Here is a 25,270-nt window from a genome sequence, read left to right on the forward strand (position 1 = left end):
CTGGCCAGCAGTCTGTTGTCACCACAATAGGAGAGAGCTTGTGTCAGAACCATCCTGAATCCTTTACCCTCAGAAACTTTAGATAATAAGTATTTCTTGTTTTAAGCCACTAAGACTTGAGATGCTTTGCATGCAACAATAGGGAGCAACCACTGAGGATTCTAATTGCATAATCAGCAACACTGACTTTCATCTGTTTTTTTTCAGTTGTAGCCATTACTATTGAGTGTGAAGTGATATCATATTTTGCTTTTAGTTTGCATTTCTCTGGTGGCTAATCATATGGAGGACCTTCTCATGTGTTTAATAATAGTTTCTCTGCTGATTTCAATGATTAAGCCTCTGTTTTTTATTACTGAATTGCGAGAAGTCTTTGTATATTCTAGATACAAGTCCCATATAAAATATATTATTTTTAAATATTTCCTCCCAATCTGTGGGTTGTCTTTTCATTTTATCAGTGGTATCCATTGAGGCACAAAACATTTTCAGTTTGATTTCAGTCCAATAAACTATATCTTTTTGTCGCTTGTGCTTTTAGTGTCATATATAAGATGATATTTATTTGTGAGGTTTTATTGATAAATTTTTTAAGAGTTTCATAGCTTAGTTTTCACATTTAAGACTATAATTTAAGCTAACTTTTGCATATGATATGAAGAGGTCCAATTCTATTCTCTTGCATGTGGATATGCAGTTGTCAGCGCCATTTGTTGAAAAAAGCTATACTTTCCCCCTTGAATTGTGTGAAATCCTAGGGTATGTATCTTGGTCTATTTTGTGTTGCAGTACAATCTCTTAGGCTGGGTACTTTAAAAGCAAAAGATGTGTTATTTGCCTCACGATTCCGGTAGCTGGAAGTCCCAACAGTATGGTGGTAGCATCCTGAGGAGAGCGTCTTGGCTGCATCAGAACGTGGCACTGAAGCAGACTGGGAACACGCTGAGTGCAGAAGGGACCACAGGGTGGGAAAGGAAGCTAGAGAGCAGGGAGGGGCCCGTGTGTCTTAAAGCAACCTGTTTGCATTCCTGGGAACTAATCCGCTGCTAATAGTCCTCATTCATTTCTTCAGGACAGCATTAATCCATTCCCAAGGTGAAGCACCCATGACCTAATTGTCTTCCACGAGGCCTCACCTTTTACAGTTTTCACTGCCTTAGCACTATCTCAAGGGCGACCAAACTTTTCAGCACATAAACCTTTGGGGGACAAACCATAGCAGCGCATGTGTGCTACGTATGTACAAAGACGTATATGCCTATTTAAGGGTGACAATAATTTTGTTTTGGCTTTGTCAAAATAAATTATGTAAGGTTTGTGTGTTTCACTTTGAAACATTGGTATACGTGATGACTTCTTGGATAAGAGCCCCAAAGCACAGGCAACAACAACAAAACTAGACAACTGGGAATATACTGAACTCAGAAGCTTCTACAGAAAAGGAAATAATCAATAGAGCGAAAAGACATCTCACAGGATGGGAAAAATATTTGCAAGCTACTTATCCAACAGAGGATTAAAATATCAGGAACTGAAAAACAAAAAACTCCACCAAAAAGCAACCAATTCAGTTAAGGAATGGACAAAATACCCAAAGAGACAGTTTTCAAAAGAAGAAATACAAACAGCCAGGGAAAATATGAAAAAATGCTCAATATCACCAGTCATTAAAGGAATGCAAATCAAAACCAAACAGAAAGGCAGTTATCCAAAAGACAGAGTAACAGATGATGGCAAGGATGTGGCAAAGGGGGAACTCGTATGCACTATTGGTGGGAATGTAAATTAGTGCAATCACTGTGGTAAATGATATGCAAAGTTCTTAAAAGAGTAGAATAGACTTGCTATATGATTCAGCAATCCCACTACTGAATATATACCAAAAAGAGATTCCAGCTCCACCATGTTTATAGCAGGGCTGTTCACAATAGCCAAAACATGGAATCACCTAAGGTATGCATTACCAGATGAATGGGTAAAGAAAATGTGGTTTCACACACACACACACACACACACACACGAATATTACTCAGCTATTAAAAAGAATGGAATTCTATCATGTGCATCACAATGGTTGGAACTGTAGGACATCCTGTTGAATGAAATAAGCTGGACACAGAAAGACAAATATTGTGTGTTCTCCCCTATACGTGGGAGCTAAATTTTCCCTTTTAATTTATTTTTTTGAAAGGCAGCATTACAGAGAGGAAGAAGGAAAGACAGAGAGAGAAAGATCTTCCATCTGCTGGTTCACTCCCCAGATGGCCATAATGACTGGGGCTGGGCCAGGCCAAAGCCAGAAACCAGGAGCTTCATCTGGGTCTCCTACATAAATGCAGGGTTCCAAAGACTTGGACCATATTCCAGTGCTTTCCCTGGAGCATTAGCAGGGAGCTGGATCGGAAGTGGAACAGCTGGGACTTGAACTGGTGCCCATGAGGGATGCCAGCACTTCAGGCTGTGACTTAACTTGCTACACCACAGCACCTGCCCTGGGAGCTAAAATTTTTAAAAATTTAGGAAAAAAAAGAAAAAAGAAATGCCTGTGTATAACAGTTTTGTTGCAAATGCAGTGTTTTTTCAAACTTTGTTTTAAATCTGTAAAACAAATTGTTGGAGCCAGCATGGTGGGACAGCAGGTTAAGCTGCTGCCTGCAACACCAGCATCCCAAATGGGCACTGCTTTGAGTCCCCGCTACTCCACCTCCAATCCAGCTCCCCACTAATGCACCTGGGAAAGCAGTGGAGGACAGCTGGAGTGCTTGGGCCCCTGTATCCACGTGGGAGATCAGGAAGAAATTTTTAGTTCCTGGCTTAGGCCTGGCTCAGGCCCAGCCATCGTAGCCACTTAAGAGTGAAACAACGGATGGAAGATCTGTCTGTCTGTCTCTCTCTCTAAGCCTTTCAAATAAACAAACACAAATCTTTAAAAAATTATTAAGAGTTATATATACTATTATTTTAATTATTTTGTGACTATTTTAAAATTTACTTCATATGAGTGAGGTTCAGCATCTTTTTATTTGATTGCTGTTTATAGCCCTTGCAAATTTTACTTGCTGATCTATTGTCTTTTTACTTTTTATTTGTATAACTTTTCGTTTAGTTGAGCATTAAGCCTTTGACCATAATGTAAATTAAAAATATGTTATCTCAACAATAATAAAATTAACTACCTTTAAAAAAGATTTGTATGTTTCTCAATCTAAAAAATTTAAAACAGTGTCTATGTCAATTCCTTTTGAGTCAAACTATTCAACAAATCGTAAGCACACATCACGTTTCCTTTCTAGCTTCCTTTCCTACAGACACTTTCTTTGCAGAAGGGAAAAACGTACTTTGCTTTAGTTGAAGACTACCTGAATATATAAAATTAATAGATAATATTTTATCAGTTGGTTAATAATACTAATGTATGTTTGTTAAATTCCAAAAAAGAAATGTTTGCAAGACCAGACATTAATGAGATTTATAAACCTCATTGCAATATTAGAAGGATAGAGTTTGTTTAACATTTACTTTCAATTGTTGAGGTATATTAAACTGACACAATTAAAATCAACAGAGTTTCTTTGCTTCATTGGGATTTCTTGGCCTTAGGAATCTTTTTACTGTACGAGACATTTTCTTGTTTTGGGAAGGAATGAGAAGCCATCGTCCACATTTGCATTTCATTCAAGTATCTGCCTTTTTCTATCATGATTTTGGTTGCTATGTACAACCATTTTCAGACTTTACTTTTGAAGATCTAGTTTCCAGGATTCACTTTCGTATAGACATTGAGTGCCGGGGTTTTGCCAGTCCTTGGCAATCAAACCCTATTGAAAGTAAAAGGGCTCCAATCTCATTAGGGGAAAACTGAACAGTGACCTGCAGGCAGGATGTTTAAACAGCTTCATGTTAGCTCTTCAGACCTCTCTGTACTCAGAGAACTGCAGAACATTCTTCCTACTACAGCTTCAGGTAGGAAACTGCCTCAGACAAAGGCTGAGGTAGGTTTTGTAGTGCACAAAGTCATTAGGCATGGAAGAATTAAAGAGCAAACATCTTGGCTTCTACAGCTAGGACAAGGCCTGGCAGTAACTAGCACAGAGACATTTCCCTATTCTAGGAAAGACTGGATTCTTTTTAAGTTTATTCAACCCAAATTTACAGCATTTTATTTCTGCTATAAAGAGAGTTTATATTTACAGTCCACACCAGAGTTAATAGAGATAGTAGTTTTAACTACAGTATGGTTAATGAAGACACAAGTACATAAAATATAAACTTTGCTGATTCTCTAATTGATATAAAAGCCTCGACATATGAAAGTGGTCTTTAAAACATAGTATGAACACCGGTAATAGATGAAAATGAAATCTTAGATTTAACAAGATTTTGACTTTCATCTTGAAAATTTCCTTTAATGATACTTTCAAAGATGACATAGATCTTCCTCCATTCTGTAGAGGATGCTTTCTAATACAAAAGTCATTTGTCACATGTGGCTGTTGAGTACTTGAATATGACTAGTCCAAATCAAGATGTGCTACAAGTGTAAAAGGCACAGCAGATTTTGAAGACTTAGTATGAATAAAATAATATGAAAATATCTAATTCGTAATTTTGGTTGTCTACACACACATTAGAGTGAAAATACTGGGTATACTGGATTTAATAAAATACACTATTAAAATTAACTTTACCTCTTTGTACTTTGTAATGTGACTACTTGAAGATTTAAAATTACATTTGTAGCTTCCATTTGTGGTATAAGTCTTTGTTGGACAACATTGCTCAAGAAGCTAAGGGACTATAATGAATCATGCAATTAGACTGAGATTCTTTTTTTTTTTTTAATTCTTTGTTTTTAAATTTTTTTCCAAAGAAACCTTTTATTTAAGGAATACAAACTTCATGCATTTCATAAATACAACTAGGAAAATAGTGATTTTCCCACCGTACCTGCCCTCCCACCCACACTCTCACCTACTTGCATCCGATCTGTTTGGTTTCCCCCCTCAGATGTCAGAATTTACCCAGTGTGCATCATATGGGTTCAAAACATTTTCACATACCTCTCTATAGTTAAATGGTCTATTTCCTCTGAGAACCCCTTTCCTACTTTGCCTGCTTGTCAAATACTTCCTAACTTCTCATAGCCAGCTGGAGCATTGTATTCTCTGGAAAATATTATCAACTTGCTCACTATACATGCATATCCCAAATAAACATCCTATTCACTGGGCTATGACTATATCTTGGCCAATATCTACTGAATGCCTACTGTTTACTGAGTACAGGGATAGGTGGTTGGAAGTTTCTGTATGTGAATGAGAGGCAAATGGACTCTATCTTTGCTGGTATTCAAGGGTGGAATACATACAAGTCACAAAATGCTTTGGAAAGTGTTATGTGGGAGAGATTTAGGGAACATATCAAAGGCATATCTTCTTAGACTGTGTCTCTGTGGTGGGCAGGCATACTGAGCCTGAACAATAAGCATCTGATCCCATAGGAACCTGGGGCTTATAATACCTAAATGTCCAAGCATATAAACTGAATGGCTTCCTCTTCATAGCCCAAGCAGTTCAAAGGAGAGTTGGTGTCCAAATACAAATTTCTGAATAGGCTTTCTTATATTACATATAATGTCCCAGTATCCTTGCAATGACTCTTGTAGCCAGGAAATCTAGGTATTGATTTTTTAAAAACAATGAACAACAAGAAAATGTTCCCCCACACCATTGGCATCATTAAGTAAAAATGAATTCCACAAGAATTCATTTATGTGCAATTTATTTAACACTAATGCACTATTATAAAAGAGTTCAGGGTTTCAATGGCTGGATTTCTGCGGGGTTGAGAACATAAATAAGAAGTGAGTAGCCTTGGCAGTGGACTTTTTAATGCTAGCGTTAGAGGGCAGGACCAATACTTGGCTTATTCACCAATGTAAATGATGCGAAACCTGGTTTAGAAGCATAAAGAATGCTTTTACAAGCAACAGTTGAGGAGTAGGCATTTGGTGCAGCAGTTGAGACACCCTCCTGGGACGCCTGTGGTGCCTAGCTCTGCTGCTTGCTAATGTACATCTTGAGAGGTAGTGGTGATGGCTCAACTAGTTGGGTCTCTGCCACCCATGTGGGACACCTGGATCGAATTCTTGGTTCCTGGTTTCAGCAGCACTGGCTGTTGCAAGTATGAACCAGCAGATGAAAGACCTCACTCTCTCTCTCTCTCTCTCTCTCTCTCCCCCCACTCTGCAAAATAAATAAAAAGGAATTTTTTTAAGAGAAATAAAAGGTATGTAGTGAATGTTGTAATTTGAATGAAAGGAGGGGCATAAAAACACAACATTTGAGGGGTCCAAATATCTGTCCCAAAGGCTGTGCAAGTAAGGTGCCTATGCCTTACTCCCTGGTCAGCACATACGTCATTGTCATTCCCTTGTGTGGAACCTATTTGGTTATTACTTTAGACAGACTTGTGACAAATTAGGCTATCTGGATACCCAGTTTGCCCAGACTAGAATCTTCCAATCAGGAGGCAAGAGAGTGTTAGAGGTAGCGATGCTGGTAGCAGGGAAAGGATAACAGATTTCCAGTGACAGGGAAGAGAGAAACCACACAAGATAATCCGTAAGTCACAGCTCCTGAAGTCGTTCAGTTCAGTGACTTATATACCTCCTGAGAGCTTGCCTACCAGGAAGAAGCCTCATACAGAAAAGGAACTTGATATATTTCTTGAATCTCCTACAACCTACTTCAATACTTTTAATAAAATTGACACTGAATTTTCAGGGAAATGTCAAACGCAGTCCAATAAACTGCTCAAGAAAACAGAAATATTTATAACACATTTCAGAAAATCTGTGTAACAAATACAATTTTGTACTCCTCCCCGAAGTGCCGAGTTCCAATTATGCTGATCATCATTTAACTGCAAGAGTTTGCTTTCCATCAATCCTGATAAATTATGCACTATAAAACAGCAGCCTTTACTAATTTGCCTTGAGCTGATTTCGGACTGTGGTATACGCAAATAACAAGCTATTATCTGAGGTTTAAACTGTATTAGATGACGACAGATTACCCAGCTGAATCACTAGGGAGATGTGAAATAATTGTTTTAAAATGCACTATAACCATTAAGCAAAACAGTCCTACCATGTGCCCAGCACTGTGCTAAGGGCTGCATTTATTAAACATTCATTTGAAAAATTGCTTTCCCGATTCAAGATCCTGAGGGCTTCCAAAACTCTCATTCATATTTTCAAAGGTAAAATGAAAACTTAAGTTTACAATACAGCCGTTACATAACAGGCATAGAATTACGGTTTTGTGACTTGGAATACATACTTTTTTTTTTTTTTAAAGTACACTAGCAACCCTAACTTCCAAATGCTAGCAAATTCTTAAGGAGACCTACATATAAGACTGGCGTGTCTCACACACTCGATTCTCTGATCTAATAAGTGTTATTACGTGGGCTTGCCATTTCAGAGTTTAGGGTGAGGCTAAGCTGTACTTGAGTTGTTTTGTGTCAAGCAAAAAACAATTTCAGCAACAGCACTCATTTCCCCTGGTGATTTTTTTCTTTTTCTTTTTCTTTTTTTTTTTTTTTTTTTTCTGGCGAGTTACTAAACGCTAGCTGCTCCAGTCAGAAAGAAACCTGACATCTGGGGAGGTGCTGAGGGGGCGTTAATCGGTCTACTTAGATGTTTGGGGAGCGTTGAGCATTCGATTTTTAAAGCAGCAAATACAAGGAGAAGAGGGGGGGCAGGATGGATTCCTAGGACTCCCGCCCGCCTCCCTCCACTTTGGGGCTTCACCCTTCTGGAGCCTCCCCAACTTCCAGGCGGCTTCAGCGAGATTCGGCTGCAGGAAACCCAGAGGCTCCCCGCGCGGCCGCCCGGCCTCGTGATGTAATTGTTATTTCTTTTTCGGGGACGGAACCCAGGAGGGCTGCCGAAGAAGTGGCAGCCCCGTTCCTTTGGCCGGGTCCGCTGGGGTCAGATCCTTCCCGGGGAGGCTGTCGCTGGGCTGACAGGCTCGCCGGGGTGACTTCGCGGTGACAAAGCAGCTGAAGCCCAGACCTGCTCCTGGGTCCTGCGTCCGTCCAGGGAGCCGAGCGGGGCACTCCTCAGGTCTCCTTCCTAGTTTTCCTCTCGGAGTCACGCCACGTTAATACTGGGTGCCTGCTGCATGCTGGACACGGGGACACAGTGACCTCGAGTTAGTGCCCGTGGCCCCCAAGATGAAAGCAGGACACATGGATTACAAGGAGGTGCAAGCTGGGGGGGGGGGGGACGCGTGTTGTGGGATAAAAATGGGAGGAGGGAGACACTTAAGGCGCCAGCACCCAGGCGGGAACACGGGGGGCGTCCAGGGCCCCCCCAGGCTGTACCCCAAATGCGAGCCCTTTGGCCTGGGGAAAGAGAATGATCCCCACGGCCCCAAGGAGGAGCTGTCCAGGCGCGTGCAACGGCGGGGGGCGGCTGGAGCGAGCCGCGAGCCGAGGGGACTACACCGAGCACCCACTTTTCCCGGGCACCGCGGACCTCCGGGCCCTGCAGCCCGGCCCGGCCATCTGGAGGGCAGGCGAGGAGCAGGACAACAAAAACCGGGGGGGGGGGTCCCCAGCTCCTGCGAGCTGCCGGGACCGAACGCCAGCTTCCTGCCCCAGTGACAATAGGAGGGAGGGGGAAAAAAGGGTTAAGAAACTTGGCTGAAGAGCTGAATGGCGTGGAGCGGCGAGGGGAGGGACTGGGCCGCGGCGGACTCGGCGGCGGAGGGAGGAGCGCGGCTGCGGGCGGGCGGCGAGCGAGGCGCTCAAAGTCAGCCTCGCAGACATTGCAGCAGAGCCCCGAACTCGGGAGGAGGCGGCGGCGGCGGCGGCGGTGGTGGTGGTGGCGGCGGCGGAGGAGGAGGAGGCGGCGGCCGAGGCGGAGGGACGAGCCGGCCCCACGCCCGCTTGCCCGCCCGCGCGCGCCCGCCCGCCCGTGGCCTCGCGTCCGCCGCTGCGCTGGGCAGCGCTGCTGGTCGGAGGGAAGAGCTCGCCCGGGCGCCGGGGAAAGGACGGGGCGCCGGGGCCCCTTTTGCGGAGTAAGCCTGACGGAACCGGAGGCTTGGAGCCGCGGCGGCCTCGGGTGAGTGGCGGCCGCGGCCGGGGGGCTCTCAGGAGCAGCAGCCCGCGCCGCCGGAAACGGCCCCGGAGCGCGGCCCGCCGCGGCGTTGGCGTTGGCGGGCAGGGCCTCGGGGGGCGTCGGGGCGGCGAGGGCAGCGCAGCCGGCGGCGGGGGGCGAACGCAGGCGGCGGGGTGGGCTCGGCGGCGGCGAGGAATCGCTTCGGCGTGGGGGGAAAACCCCGCCTCACCTTTCGGGTCCGGATCTTCCCCAACCCGAGAACTCGGGGGGCCCCCGGGCAGCGGGCCCGGCAAGTTGTGGAGTTAGCCCCGGGCTCGCCCCTCCGTCGGTGCCGGTCCTGGACCCGAGGGGCGGCCGCCGTGTGTCCCCCATGCGCTCGGACGGACACAGATGGCCGGGCCAGGGTCGCGCCCCGCGCGGCTGCCCCCTTGGCCCGGAGTCCCGGACGCTGCTTGCCGCGCCGCGCTCGGTCCTGCTGCCCCAGCGGCGTCCTGGGTGGCGCCGGGCACAGCTCCCTGCCTTTCGCCCGGGTACCTCCCTGCTCTTTGCTCGCCCGATTCCCAGCCAGGAAAAGTGAGTAGGAAAAGGGACCGCTCTCGGAGCTTCAGGCCCGGGCCGCCGACACTTGCCGGTCCCTTCCCGAGGGCGAGGCTCCTTGCACCCGAGGCCTCAGCCGTGGTGTAACCTCTGAGCCAGGACCCGGGCTCTCTTTTTTAGGGTGAGCCTCGTGGAAGTCCCGGGAGCCTTTGGAAGCCTGCTTTTCCTCTCCTCTTTGATCGGTGCTCTCCTTCCTACTATTGAATATTGTTGCCTTCGGGGAGGGTTTCCCTGGAAATGCGCTGCCTACCCTCCCATGCTTTCCAAAGTAGTTTCCGAATTTTAATCTGGAGTTGGTGGTGAGCCTGAAGGAACAAAGGAATCAAGTCTGTCTGGGAGGCGGACGGGCTGGGAGTCTGACACATGTTGATCTCCGAAGCATTCCAGGAGTTTCTACCTTCTAGCACCTTCAGAAATCTTAACTGGCTTCTGAGGGTAGCAGTTGAGCAGAATGATGAACTACTTGGGAGTCTTTAAAACGTGTTTTTGTCCCCCCACCCCACCCCGTGGGACATTTTATCTTGAGGGGAAAAAGAAAATCAAGACGTTCCTTAGGTACCAAGGAGGACTCTGAACTAGGGTGCTGGGACTGAGTTGGAGTTTGTCTCGCTAATGTTGTGAGCTTGTAAGGGAGAATACTGTCTTTAGGAGGTAGAGAAGCCATCTCTCGGTGTGTAAATGAGACATGGTTGCTGGGCTGTATATAATGAATGCTCATTTTACATTTCTTGGGGGATTTGTGCAACAAGGGGCTTCGCTAATTCATTCTTTAAAGTTATGAAGTGCACTGAACCTGCTTATTAAGTGAACCACAGGCTTAGCAAGTGGGTGGCTTCTTCCAGATGTGATTATACAATGTTTAATCATAAGTTTACCACCTTTGTTGACGAGACAGTGAAATAAATAGACTTTTAAACAAATAGTGCTTCATCTGCCTGGATTCTGAAGTGTGGGTTGCTGCCTGAAATTTGTTGGAATGTTTTGTACCTTCCAAGTTAGTTGCTGTGGGTTTGCCCACCAGTTTAGTAACATTAATAGGGTTTAGCTGATTGAGGCAGCAGAGGCTTCATCGTGAACTTTTTTCCTGCCAGTACTTAGTGGCCAGAGACAAAGGAGGAGGAGAACCAGCTCGTGGAGCAGCCGCTGCCCTGTGTGCTGTAGGGTTGGTTCCTCTGGTCTGTTTCCGTATTCTAGTGGGGAAAGAGTTCTTTCCAAACTTAGCCTTAAGTGTGCCCTAGGAGTGTAAATCAAGTATATATATTTTAAGAAGAACACTGATCTTTGTTGCTTTTACTCAAATGAGGTCCCTAATGTACCTTTGAGATAGTTGAAAATCAAATTTAAAACTAATAGGAGAAATTGACATAGAACGACTTCTTAGCTGCACCTTCAAACTCTGTAGAACTTTTGGTAATTCAAAATACCTTAAAATATTAAGCTTGCACTAAAGAAATATATGTAGAAGAAGCTAAAGGCTCTCCTGACTCTTGCAGTTTTAAGAGCAAAACATCATGATAAAAAATAACCTATACCACCACCTAGAGTTTGTTGTTAGTTTGTTGCTCCTGAAGTTTGCTTAAATTGTCCTGTCTCTTGCAGTTTTTGATATAGTCAAAAAATGATTAAGAAGTGCTGGCTTTCAAAAGGCCATTCAGGGGAACAATTTCTTAAGTAATAAATAGCAAGTGCCAATTTAAATTATCCATGCCACCTTTAGAATCGAAAATTATGACATATCAAGTTGAATGGGCTCTTTTCCAAAAGATATTAATTCAAAAGATTTAAAACAGAATTTTCAGCATGTTCTCCGAGGTAGCTTTAAACGGATTGCTCAGACTTTCTGTGGTGTTATCAGAAATTCTAGAAATCTTACATATTAAATGCCATTAGGAATTTTTAAGTCCAGTGAAATAGAAGCAATACCAAAATGTAGGGAAGAGTTAAAACTATGGAAGTTCTGTATACTGAAGAAGTAAGAGCGAATGTAAGCTGTAGTAGAGTTGTTAGGAGATGTGAAAAGTGAAACAGAGGTGAAATGAAGTGGTGCTCTGTTTGGCTAGTGGTTTGTATGTGGTATAGCAATTGGTAAATGGGAGACCTTAGGGAGGCAGCCTCGGTGCTTGTTGCCATGTGGTTCATCACATTGTCCACGGAGGAAGTTATGCTCCTCCTTTATATGGTGTAGCCTGAGAGAAAGATGGCCTCCAAGATCTTTAATTAAATACAGAGAGAACTAGAACACTGTATTAATTCTGTCAGACGTCACTATTTTAGAACATTGAGGACAACTAAAAATGAATTAACTCATATCTGAAAGCAGAGTTTTATGGAAGGTGACAGATGAGGCAAAATATGTCAATCTAATGGAACAAATAGGAAGATAAGAAGCTGTGCCATCCTTGGCTCCCTAGGAAAATGAGAGGGAAGAAGGTTATTAATTTCAGAGATTCTGCCGCAAGCCAGTCCTAGGAGATAATAACAGAGAAGTAATTTTGGGATGTATGAGGTTAAAGGAATTAGGTGTTTAATTTTAAAGTCTGAAAATTTTCAAGAAACTTGAAATCTCATGTTTTAAGTGTTCTGTAAAAAGCGGTAAGAATTTTGTGAGGCAGGTTAAAGGATAAGTCTCAATGTAAATTTAAAACCTGATTTCTTATCAAACAGAGATATGTGGTCACCTTAACTTGGGGTCTGATCAGCTTTGCTTTTCATACTTAGATTGCCTGACATCATTACTTTTTAAAGTGTAGGTTAATAGAGAAAAAGGAGGATTCCAAGTTTTCTCTCTCTTCCTCCCACCCCTCCCCTCCCTTTTCTGTCCCATCTCTTCCCTTCCCTTCCCTGTTCTTCCTCCATCTCTCCCTCCTTCCTTCCTTTCTTTTCTCCTTTGCTCTTCTTCTTTTTGAAAATAAACAGCTGCAGCATCTCTGGGTGTTTTCTTCCATGAATAGCGCCTTTTTGGTTATGGTGAGGTGAAGTCTGTTTACTCCTGTACTTAAGGCCATCTGCCTCTTCAGGTGATTGACAAATAATCGGAGTGGGTTTCCTTTGTTTTGTTTTGTTAATGATTTTCTGTTAAATGGATGAAGCCTGTGGGGAAAAGCATTTGCTATTCTAACCAGGCTCTGTATGCTCATGTCTTCCAACTGGATGTTTTTATTAAAAAGAATCTTGACTACTCTGTGGAAAGTCAGGGAAGCATTTTCAAGCAGAATGTAGTGGTGGGACTTCAAATGGAAGAGTTTGAAGCTGTGAATTAAATTGTTCAAGATGCATTTCTTTTAAGTTGCAGTTTTCCCCCCCCAAGGGACTGCTGGTAGATAAATGAGCAAACTTATTGTGTAGTATTTAGATAACATGACAATCAGAGAACTATAACACCAGGATGATCACTAAGACTTCAGAAGGTAAAAACCAGGAATGTTTAATGATGAAGCAGTCCAGTGGAATGGAGTTGAGGGTTATGTGCAGAACTTGGAGTGAACAAAAAGTCAATGGAGGAGAGAGATCTTGTTTCTGTATCCTGATGCTGTAACGGGGATGTGAATTGCTGATGGTAATGGATTGCCTTTTATGAGGCCAGCAATATTATATAAATAGTGGTTGTTTGAGGGAGAGAAATGATAAGTTTTCTGTCTCTGTGTGCGTCCACTTTTCTTAGTGTCTAAAATTCATTTTGGGGGTTCAAAATTGGAACCAGGAATTACAGTTTGGTTGAAAGAAAATCACTTATATACCACATGACCTTTTCTTTCTTTTAAGATCTATAGCTTTAGTCCTAGTCCACGTGGAAAACTGTTTTGAGCATCGAGATTTAGGTGGTGTGCTGGGGAACTCTTACAGTATCTTTGATAAAGATAACATAAATAATTACAAAAGGATTACTTTAGTTTTGAAACCTTTTCTTATTTATTATTTATTTGAAAGGCAGAATGAGAGGAAGAATAAAAGATAAGGAGAGATTTTCCACCCACTGGTTTACACCCCAAACAGCTGGGGCTGGGCTAGGCTGAAGCCAGGAGATAGAAACTCAATCAAGATCTCCCACAGAGGTGACAGGGCCCCAAGTGTTAGGACAACCACTGCTGCCTCCCAGAGCATGCATTAGCAGGAAGCTAGGATTGGAAAAAGGAGCCTGAACTTGAACCAAGGCACTCCACAATGAGATGTGGGATCCCAAGCAGAATCTTAATCTCTGCACCAAACTCCAGTCTTAAATGCTTTCTTTGATTATCTTATGATTCAAGGAAGGAGGAAAATGGAGGCCGCTAAGACCTCTGAAGTCCTAACCGGGTTTCTTTGCAAACCATTGTATAGGTGCTCCCTGCTAATGTGCTTGAGAAAGCAGGGGAAGGTTGCCCAAGTGCTAGGGCCCCTGCTACCCACACGGAAGACCTGGAAGAAGATCCTGGTTCCTGGATTCAGCTGGGCTCATCTCTGGCCGTTGAGGACTTTTGGGGAGTGAACCAGGGGATGGAGGAGCTCTCTTTTTCTCCCTCCCTCTCTCTCTCTGTTATTCCATCTTTCAGATAAAGAAATAAAGATAGACTGTTCTTGATTGTATTTTGGATAATTACATGTTAGGGCAATTGTAATTCATCTGACTCATATCTTGGTTGAAATAATTTGTTTTTGAAGACTTATGTATTTATTTGAAAGGCAGAGTTACAGAGAGGCAGAAACAGATAGAGAGAGAGGTCTTCCATCCACTGGTTTACTCCCCAGATGGCCACAACAGCTGGAGCTGTGCTGATCTGAAGCCAGGAGCCAGGAGCTTCTTCTGTGTCTCCATGCGGGTGCAGGGGCCCAAGGTCTTGGGCCATCTTCCACTGCTTTCCCAGGCTATAGCAGAGAGCTGGAACGAAAGTGGAGCAGCCAGGACTCAAACTGGCATCCATATGGCTGCAGGCAGTGGCTTTACCCACTACGCCACAGCACCGGCCCCTTTGTTGAAATAATTTTAAAATTATTTGAAACTTTGGCTAGAAAGGTGATTGTGATAACCGTTCATTCATCCATTTCTCCCTCTTCGCTCCCTTATTTCCCTTTTCCATAAATAGGATTGGGTAGAAAAAAAGTTAAGAAGCTTGTAAATAAAATTGCTGCTTTGATAGATTAATAGTTGTGTTTGGAACTCAAAACTAGCATAGTTCACTCTCCCCAGAACATTTTGAATTTCAGGGAATAAGAGCTCAAAATTGAAACCCATCTTTCCTCTTTAACTTAGTCAGTTTGTGAAACTATCTTTAAGAATGGAAGAGACCCTTACTTGCCTTAAATTTCAGGTCACTATGTAAGTAAGCTTAAGAGTTTCAAGAAGTATTAAACTAGAAGCCTGCTGGGAATTTGAGTCATCAGCTTAAGATACCACTGGGACAGGACAGCTCTGATTGACCTAATGTTGGTGTTTATTCAGAGCTTTGGTAGAAAGGAGTCTGTCACCCTTGGACTTCTAATTAGGAGAGTCATTTCTCAGGCACCTGTTAAGTGATAGTCCTGGCTACTCCTTATTTTCAAACCTGTAATTTGCTGAGTGATTGATAGCAGCTCTGGAACTGAGTTTGAAACTTGTGTTGTTACCAGTCTGTTTTGATTATTTTACTTTACATTCTTTGTTTGCTATGTGAGGGGACTAAGTGTTAGATAGTTAAGTTTTAGTGATAAGTTTTAGATAGTTAAGAGAAAAGCTTGGCTGAGGTCACATATCTAGTGATTATGTTAGCTTCTCCTTACAGTTATGTGCTTTTAATAGTTGAATTTGCCTATACCCTAAATAATATGAATTTATTAAATATGTGCTTAATATTCAGATGCTAATTTAGCAATCAATAATAAAGAAATTATATGCAGTATTAAAGTGAGAGTAGTATTATAACCCTATGGTGTTTTATGAGAATATGGGTAAGAGAACCTTGCGTGTTACAGGATACAATTGAAATTTTAGAATTAGAGGTCAGAATAAAAAAAGGGACAAATTTTTGTCTTGAAGAATCAGTCTAGAAGTCGGGATATGAAATGTTTAAGGAATTATAAATGGTTTGTGAATGCTGTTTTTAAAGATTTTTTCCTCCAATCTATTAACATATGAATATGAATATAGTCCTCTATGGTAAGGTAGATTTGTACATTGGGAGAGTAACACATTAAGTGGAGGGAGGAGGACATAAAAAGATGGAGGATGTCAAGAAAAAGGAGTTGGAAACAGGTGGAAGCCTGCAGATGGGAAGTAAGAAATACCCTCAAGACGAGTGCATCGCAGTTGCTGCTTTTCCCCTAAAGGGACTGGTTGCACGGCGTGTCTTGTAGACTCTAGTTTGATTTTTGAAAAACATATTAAAAATAGTGTTTTTGCTTTGTTATTCCACACTCGTTTTTGAGGTTTAGGTTCTCCTACTAAATCAGTATAATACAGATTAAAAGAAGAATGTCCTTTTAAAAGTTCCCTGGCACCATCTGTAGAATGTGGCGGTTAGATTGAATTTCTGAAATCCAGCAATTCTGACTACACCTTAGTTTTGTTGTTCTTGACACTGAAGATTTCAAGCCTGAGATTTCTTTCAAAGGAGTAGAGATGATTGGTTTAAAACGTGTAATACAAAATAAACAAGCCCAAAAACTAAACTGCTGTTTAGTTACTTGCCTTTTCCATTTTCTGTTGGGACAAGCATCGTGGAAGGGAAGGGAGCTGGTGTTTGGGGGCTACTGATTTGTGCCAGGCATCGTCCTCTCAGCTTTGTACCCATTTTCTCTTCTCATGCTTCCACTTCCCCTGTGACCTGTAGGTATCACTTTCTGTAGTTTAGATGGACCTGGTCTGAGAGGTGCCAGAGTAACATGCCTGATGTCACATGGCGAATTTCAGTGATAATCTGATTTTCCATGAAAATATATTGTCTTTTGAAGCAAAACCCAATGGCCATCTGACTTTCAGGAAGTCATTTAAAAATGTTTTTCCTGTCCTCCTGGAAGCTACAAAACTCAGGCAGATTGTTCAAGCCTCCCAGCCTAGATTTCTAGTCTCACTGGCCAGGCATGTTTTTGCCAGCTGATGATTCTGCAGCAGCTTGTTAGTTCTGGGAGAGAGCTGGATGTCCTGCTGCCTGCATTTCACTGGAGGGAAACAAGCAGAGCCACCGAGGGAGGCTGAACAGGTGCTTTTCCTTCCAGTGCTCGCTCTTGCAAAGTGTACCACAGAATTACTGCAGTGTTCTTTGAGGCAGTGAAAGCAACTATGTTTCTAGATATAATTCATTACAATTGCTTGTCATGGTCTTCATCCCGATGTTCCCAAGGCTAATTATGTTTGTCCACTTCAAGGAGCAGTGGTAGCAAATTCAGAGCAGTAGCTCTTCCTGGTTGAAAAATTACAACTCTTGACTATGACCATTCTTAACATGATTTTTTTTATTACCCTATCTTCATCCACAATAATTTTGTTAAAGACTATGTAATACTAGTAAACTAGTCTCTGTACTACAAAGAAGAAATTGATGATGCATCCGTGAAGTTACTGGAAGATAGCAAATGTAGAGAGAGAAGTAATTGACTTCATTTTGGGAGTAGACCATGGTTAGGAAGGAGATTTTTGAGGTTTGTGGCACATAGTGTATTTTTCAAGTACACACCAGGTATGTTCTTTTATTGTTAGGGCCCTGAGAAATGGAGTTATAAACCTCTCCACCTCTTTTTACTTACCTCATTCAAAATTTATGGAATTTTGAACCCAAAACCACTTGGCCTGAGCAGATAAGTAATAAGGCTCATATACATAATACTTTTTAGTGTGCTTTGGATTTTGAATTGCCCAGTAAGTGTTGGAAAAACAAAGGATTTGTATAAAAACTGCAGAGGAAGTGTTTTGTTTCTTTTATTAAGGGAGCGCATCTTGTATTTTGGCCAAATAAGAGAAAAACTGTGACACTGAACACTCTGGGGAAACACCTGCAGTTTTAGATCTGTGTTTATATTATTGCCCTAATCCATTTTTGACTTTTTAAAAAAAATCATGAATCTACATGATACCCCAAATAAAGCCTGAAGATGGCAGTTTTAAATTTTACTGGCTGTCTCTCCCCCCACTGTCTAGATGTTTGGTATTTTTGAGGTAAAGCCCAAGGCAGTGCATTGTTAGTGGCATTGCTAAAAAACTATTCTTACCTATCCTAGTAGTATTTGGCTGATCTGAGTCAAAGTCACATTTTCTTTTTTTATTGTTATTTTTATTTCTTTTTTCTTAAGCTTAGAATTTCTTTTGCCTCAGTGTTCACAAATTGAAATAATTTCATCAAATCCTTGGATTTTCAGAGTGGAAAAATGTCTGATAAAAGCAGTATGTGCTATGGATTTAAGCACAGTTGTTTAAAGGAATCTTCTACTTCTCATCCAAGAAGTCAGTTTGTGGAGACTTCCTCCTTTTTCTTACAGCTAATTAGACTGTAAGTCAAACAGTGATTAAAATAATACCATTTAGCATTTATGCACCATGTTCTTTTTTCTTGATCCCCTCCTTTCTCTATCCTTTCTCTATTTTTGTTTCCTCTTTAGCCTGTTTTCCCCATTTATTGCACCATTTCTTACCTGCCCTTTTTTTTTTTTTTAACGAAGAGGATCCATGTGATGTAGTAAGGTAAATGATTATCTATCTTACAGCAATTTTAGTCATTGCTGCTATTTGAAAATTTTCAAAACATTTATTATCTGTATTTTATAGAGGAGATTGAAACCTTAAGAATTCAAATAAATTTTAAAAGTCACACAGCTAGCTAGCAGTGGAGTTAGATCCAAGAAGAGAAGTCAGATCTTAATTTATTTCACAGTTTTGTGTTTGTTTCTTTGTTTTTGTTAAAGCAGACTTAGAAAGAAAGGTTTGTATTCCAAGCGTTAGGGAATAGTTAATACCTTTTGGCAATGAATCCAGCAGTGAAGTCCAAGCCAGTACCCAGAGAAGGATCAATAATGAGTTGAATGAGAAAGAGCAACTGCCTCACCCAAGTTAGTACTTTATTTCTTTCTCATGATTTTGAGAAGAGTCTTAGGATTTATTTGATATTCTGGTTCTTGGAATGTAATTGCTAGATTGAGAATTTGAAAGAGAGAAGTTTGTATCTATTCATGGGACAACTTTGTTTCACGTGTAATGCATATTTTGTGGTCTATTTTAAAAGAATAAGGGAGTTTCCTGTTTGTAGATTAACAACTAGGTAGATAACTTTAATTGACCAGAAGATTGGCAGGATGACTTTATGTATTGCTGATGAGTGATGGACTAAAACCATTGGTGGAGGTGTTTGGGCCTGTTGGTTCAATTGGAAACATAATTCAGTAGATAGAGACTCACTGTATTCCATTGTGAAAAGGTAACAAGGTGAAGGGGGCACTGTGATTATCATATGCTGTGAACCCAGGTACACAGGTCCATCCCCTTAGGAGGAAAGCCAAGAGAGGGCATCTGACTGGCCCTTTGACATGAGCCGTAAACTGATCACTTTTTTGACCTTGGTAAGGCAAATTGGAATGAGATACATTTTGCTCATAGGAAAGTGTGCAGAAAAGTTTAGAGATGCACTACAGTCCCCAGTCTTCAAAAACTTGGAATTTTTCTCTCAGAGTTTTATGTAATCCCTAATTGCCACAGTTATACTTGTTATATGCCTGTATTCCTTAGTAGACTATAAGCTCCACGAAAGGAGCATGTTCATCAGTGCATTGTTGGTGCTGTCCGTGCGCATGGAAGGCTGCCTGTAGCTATACCAGTCCAATGGTTGTTCAAATCTGGCAGTCTTTGGGACCAGAGATGGCCCCTATTTATACGTAACAGCTGTTCATTACGTGTAACTTAAGAATAATAGATGCCTTTCTGATTTTTTTTTCTTTATTGAAACTAGGAATTCTAAAAGGAATATTTCTACCATAAAATTTATCATCTCCTTTACAGGCTCATTAATTAGGGGAAAATGCAAGTTGGTGATATTATAATTAATTGCCACTTGAAATAATTTGTTTTGTATTACCAAGTTTGCTCAGAAATACACACATTATAGTATGTTAGAAAACCTGCTTAGCAAAATTGTTGGGAGTAATATTTAAGGTTTTGGGGTAAGGAAATGGAGCAAAGTATTTCTAGAGTGTTGTGGGCAATTTCCTTAGCTTTACTTCCAGTGGTCAACAAGGACCCACCTGCTTGGCATACCTCGTTGTGTCAGATTTGACTGCTTGGGAAGGTGGAGCATTCTAAAATTTCAAGTCTACAGTTAATTTTTATGTTCAAGAACATTAAAAGGTAGAAGATATCAAGAACAATTGATGGTCCAAACCTGGTAAATTATAGAACTTCGTAGAATATGAAGCACTTTTGTTACATTTTAAAAAGTGGGATATATGCTTCTCTAAAGGTTAATTTCCTGATTTACAATCAAAATCATTTGCAACTATATTAATAATTGCTGGGGGAGGCAGAAAATAAAAGTATTTTCAAATGGAGGTCAGAAATTTCTAGATCAGAAATTTTCAATGCTAAAGAAAATATATAAATTATCTGGATATATATTTATAGTATTGACTTTAAACAGATGCCTTTAAAATGACGTTAATTGAGTTTCTTGCTTTGTGAAGACAGATTTTTCTTTTTATTTATTTTTTTACCAAATGTAACTTTATGTGTGCTTGGCAGTGCTTCTCCTTTATAGATAGGAAAAGTATCATGGCTCACATATTTTTCTGTGTATTCTCATGCTTGCATATTGTTGTAAAAAAAGAAGCTAATGACTAATGTCCAAAGTAAAAGAACAGAAAAGCAAGCACATTTACCATTTATGTGGCATATTCTACTTTGTGCTTTTACGTGTGTCCTGAGTACCTGGACTCCTTTTCCCTTCATTGCTCATCAGTGTCAGTCAGTGTGTTATAGAGTACATGAATTTCTGTAAGTTACGTGAATTTCCTATTATTGCATTTCTCAACAAATACTCGAACTTTATTTCATGAGTTAAAACTTGTGTAACTAAGGTATGGTAGCTCCTTTAAATTAGCATTATTATCCTTTGCAGTGGAAAAAGGTGAATGAGAATGCATTTCCTGATAGTTGCCCTTGCTTACAAGTGTGTGCTTGGCTTTGACCAGTCATCCATCCATGTATTTTACATTTACATATCCTTGTGTATTCATCCTGATGATGTCAAGGAATATTTTTCTTTGAATGTATCATTCTAACAGTGTGAACGCATTCACCTTGAGTTTTAAATTCTTGTCCCACATTCTCTTTTTTCTCCCCATGTAGATAATGAATTCTCCCATTGGGAGAATTCATTGTTTTAGCACAACTTTAAATTGTCTTCCTTTTGCAAAATTATTATATGTTCTATCTAATAGCATGTTACCTTAAACCTGTAAGACTCAGGATTGATGAAGCAAAAGACGACACTGGTTAATATTGAGAACAGGTTAAAAAAAGGGGCCATTGGGTGGTCAACAAAAAAAGGTAAAATCCTACTTTAAGTCTTGAAAATCTGAATGTAATGTGCAGGTCCTTATACTAGTCATAGAAATCCAAATTTTATGTTATTTATCTATAAGTTATTTTATTTCACAATGAGAATTTTTTTCTAATTGAAGTAAATGGAAGGAGAAATAACAGCATGTATTGCAATGTGCTAAAATAAAATATCTCTGTGATAGCATTTTACATTTGATTTTGTTTTATAGAGAATTTTAAAGTTTTGTTTTTGTAATTCTGCTAAATGTGAACAGCAATTCACATGCATATAACAGGTTTTAAAAAGACTTACTTTGGGGGTGAGAATTGGCCTACTTCATTTTTTTTTAAGATTTATTTATTTATTTGAAAGTCAGAGTTGCACAGAAAGAGAAAGAGAGGCAGAGATTGAGAGAGAGAGGTCTTCCACCTGCTGATTCACTGCCCAGTTGGTCGCAATGGCCGGAGCTGTGCCGATCTGAAATCAGGAGCCAGGAGCTTCTTCCGGGTATAGGGGCCCAAGGACTTGGGTCATCCTCTACTGCTTTCCCAGGCCACAGCAGAGAGCTGGGTTGGAAGTGGTGCAGCCAGGACTTGAACTAGCACCCATATGAGATGCCGGCACTGCAGGGGGCAGCTTTACCCACTATGCCACAGCGCCGACCCTGGCCCAGTTCTTAAGATGTCAATTGGGATGTCCACATCCAGTATTGCAGTGCCTGGGTCAAGTCCTGGCTCTACTCCCAAGTGTATCTTCCTGTTGTGTATGCAAGTGGGAATCAGCTGGTAATGGCTCAAGAAGTTGGGCTCTTGCCACCTATGTGGGAGACTGGGATGGAGTTTCGGGCTTCTGGCTGCAGCCTGGCTCACCTTGGCTATTACTGGCATTTGGAGAGAGAACCAATGGATGCCTTTGTGTTGGCTTGCTCTCTCTTTCTTTCCTTCCCTCCGAAATAAATAAAAATTAAAGACATTTTAAAAGATATATAGCTGCTAATTCGTCCAGTATGAATAAGTATCATGCTATAATGTTTCTGTATCTTTAGTCGTTGTCTCTAACACATTACCAGGAAAGAAAAAACTTTTGTATTTTTATGTATTGCTTTGCAAGTGTTGCAGGATTGAGTAGTTCTCAGTGACTATTATTTTAAAAAGAAAAAAAGTAATGAGGGAATGGGGAGTTTTGTTGCCTGGGTGGAAAAAGGAAAACTTTTAAACAATGTTGAAGAAACCCTGTATTTTGGTCTAGGCCTGTCTGCATAGCAGTTCTACAGGATAGTGAGAGGTAATTTGTGGTGAAAATATTAGTATCAGTAATACACTACTACTGGCTTAACTATTAATTAGAGGCACCTTGGAGAATAAAGAATTAGAACCAGGGATTGGTCAGGTTGTAGTGTGATTTTGCTGTGGTAAAGAGATGGCTGAGTCATTTGATGTTTTCTAGCCTCAGTTTCCTTGGTAAAATAAGGGGGTTGGACTAGAATGATAATTTGGTTCTTCATAACTCTGAAAAAATCAGCATTACTTGAAAAGTGAGATTTCACTTTGGAATGCATTGAGTATCAGGGTGCATAGAACTTAGGGCTGGGAGACTGTCCCTTACAATTTTTTGAGCATGGCATTTAATATTTTCCAGCAAAGTTTTTTAGTTTAACATAATTGAACTTGTACTAGATAGGGTTAATAGGCTAGAACAAAAGGTCAAAGCATAAGGCATTAGGCTTAATTAAGGGAGAGCAGGAGTGGCAGGAGTGTGTGACAGTTAAATGGGTTTCCCACAGACTAATGTCGGTTACAGTGCAACCATGCCTCAACTTAAGTGGGTTATTTTGTGCAAAGGGCAGCAGTGATTAGCAGTTTGACATGCCAGACACTTCTGGCCAATCCCATCTGTTTTAGAGGTTAAAAAAGCACACCTTTATGAGCTGATGGATTGATTTGTGTGCCCGTCTGGTAAAGATTAGAAGTCCAAGGCCAGTGCAGTAAATGTCAGTTATAGAATATTGTACTTTCTTGGTTGGCTCATTGTTTTAACCGTCAACTGTTTTATAATGGGGGATAACTGCTGTTTATGGAGTTGAATGCAAGAAGGGTGGGGGAACAGGTGAGGGAGGAAGAGAAACATTTCCTAGATGGAACCGTGAATTAACATATTCTGTAGCAGGTGTTCCACGTTTTATGGACTGTTTTTGACCTTTCTTTGCAGATTGAGTCACATTGTTCTGTGAGTGTTATCTGAGCAACACTGTCATTCCAGGATTTAATTTTGTATAGAGAATTGTAGATGTCTTTATTTGGGCATCTCTTTTTCAGGCAGATGGACAGTTTATCGCTACATCATTATAAATTTATAAAAGTGTAATATTTTGTTCATTGACTGCCTGGGAAAGAGAGGGAAAAGTAAAGGGAACATAAAGAGAGACGTACATGTGTGTGGGTACACACACACACACACACACACACAATGTTTGGTGTTCTTTCATGTGGTCAGTCAGGTGCAACCACAAGAGAAGACAGAGGAGAGGTTCAGAGAAATGAAGTTTATTATACTTACAGGTCCTAAGAGGCATGGCATGCCATGTGGGGCTACAAGGGGAAGCATCAGCATTGGTCAGGAAGATAAAGGGGCAGGAGCTGGCCATAACTTTTGTTGGAGTTTTCTTCAGGACAGGCAAGGCAGGTAGGGTATCCAGATTTGGCAGTGGTTAACAATAAGCTTAAATATAGAACAATAGTAAGTTTAGGTATATAGTAATAGTTTTGAATAGGCAGGGTGGCCCCTATTTTGCCTGGTACTAGGCCTAAGGATGATGAGGGCAGTGGGATATTGTCTCCTGTGGTGTATGGGTCAGATAGAGGAAGTACATTATAGACTGGTTAGTTTGCATATCAAAGGGTTGCTTGGTCTGGAACCTTTGCTGTCTCTTAAGAATTTACTAACTCCACAGAGGGGGTCTCTTCCCAGCCAGAAATACTGTTAAGATATCAAAACATAATATGCAGAAGGACATAAATGAGACACACATATGCCTATTTGTTTTTGTGAATAGGATTTACAATGGTTGCCTGAGATCGAAGTGTATCTGAACCTATACTTGGGCTTACTTCTTTCATCATTGAAAGCTACAAGAGTGATGGCATTAATATAGGTCATTTTCTGCTTAAGATTATAGCCCATTTAGTGATATACAAAGACTAGGTTGTAGTTATCGAATTGGCTTTAGTATATTCTGCTATCCACAGGAAGAAAAATCTTAATTTTATGTAAATACAATGGAACTTATTAATGAGTGTAGGAAAATACAGCATTTATTCAATTTTCTGGGATGGGCAAGAAGTATTTGAGCTAAACAAAAAGTTATCATCTTTATCAGAAGATTGTTTTCAACAGCTGAGGTCTGATTACCTCAGAAATATAACCAAAAACACTGGAAACAATAATGGCAGGTTCTCAGTGGCCTCAAGTGCTCTAACCTTGTTAAAGGTTGTGAACTGGGAATTACCGATTACATTGTTACACAGACTGTACATTTTATGTGGGACCCTGAATTACTCAGTTAGAAAGAAAATTAAAATACTTAAAGGAGATTTGATCATTGCACGTAATATGTCGGTAATAATAGCAATTACTATTTTATTGAGTGTATATGTGCATTTATTTTTAACTAAACTAATCCAAAGTAAATCTAGAAAGTTTTCTCATTTTTAATTTTTTTTAAAGATTTATTTATTTGACAGAGTTACAGAAAGAGAGAGATTGACAGAGTTTTGTAACCACTGGTTCACTCCTCGGATGGTTGCAACCATCCAGGGCTGGGCCACCCAAAGCCAGGGGCAGGAACTCCATATGGGTCTCCCATTTGGATGGCAGAGGCCAAAACACTTGGACCATATTCTACTACCTTTCCCAGGCCTATAGCACGGAGCTAGATCAGAAGTGGAGCAGCCAGGACACAAACTGGTGCCCATCTGGGATGCTGGCATGAAGTGGTAGCTTTACCCAGTACATCACAATGCTAGCCCCTCATTTTCTTTTCTTTTTTTTTAAATTACAAAACATTTATTTGAAA

General features: G+C 41.0%; 2 long non-coding RNA genes across 2 annotated transcripts in view; both read right to left on the reverse strand.

The window, feature by feature from the left end:
• Positions 1 to 2,499: 2,499 nt before the first annotated feature.
• On the reverse strand, positions 2,500 to 9,845 carry LOC138849255 (uncharacterized). The gene is made up of 2 exons (XR_011387788.1): positions 9,360 to 9,845; positions 2,500 to 8,192 (listed from the first exon to the last, which is right to left on the reverse strand). It is a non-coding gene; the product is annotated as an uncharacterized lncRNA (long non-coding RNA).
• Positions 9,846 to 10,072: 227 nt separating this feature from the next.
• Positions 10,073 to 25,270, reverse strand: part of LOC103350587 (uncharacterized) — a 36,786-nt gene continuing 21,588 nt past the window's right edge. The window contains exon 3 of the long non-coding RNA XR_518556.4: positions 10,073 to 23,916. This is a non-coding gene — a long non-coding RNA (uncharacterized lncRNA). The remainder of the gene's footprint in view (positions 23,917 to 25,270) is intronic.

Source organism: Oryctolagus cuniculus, chromosome 4 (genome assembly GCF_964237555.1).
Source record: "Oryctolagus cuniculus chromosome 4, mOryCun1.1, whole genome shotgun sequence".
NCBI lineage: Eukaryota > Metazoa > Chordata > Mammalia > Lagomorpha > Leporidae > Oryctolagus > Oryctolagus cuniculus.